Genomic DNA, 494 nt, shown 5'->3' on the forward strand with positions numbered 1-494 from the left:
GTAACGAATGTTGATAGATGGGCATTAAAGAATTCTAAATCTGATTTTTTGGGGGGCCAAATTGATGACGTCATCATTTTTATTACCTCTGATATTATTTTTTTTCTATGACAAAATACAGCACTTTGGTACATACCACTGTAATGAAACTTCGTTTTTCGTTGCATAATGATGAAAGCTACAAACGTAGTGTTGCGCAAACTGATATCTACTAACAATCTGTAGTTATTAAGAATTAATTTTTTTTAATTAGATGAAAACAAACATTTTCTAATTAATCCCTAACCATCTGACGACAGATTCCTTTCCGACATGCCTCACAAAGCTCTGCCTCATGATTGCTTTTCATGTTTGCCCTTCTTTGACCTTCATTCAACTTCCTGGGCAGAGACTCAACACTGTAAAACTTTTCAAAGATCTTCTTTTGGAGATTCTGCATTACTTTAACCATCTCATCTCTGTACCACTCTGGCGGCTCAAAGGTTGCAGATGTG

The sequence above is a fragment of the Branchiostoma floridae genome, chromosome 15 (assembly GCF_000003815.2).
Source record: "Branchiostoma floridae strain S238N-H82 chromosome 15, Bfl_VNyyK, whole genome shotgun sequence".
NCBI classification, from domain to species: Eukaryota; Metazoa; Chordata; class Leptocardii; order Amphioxiformes; family Branchiostomatidae; genus Branchiostoma; species Branchiostoma floridae.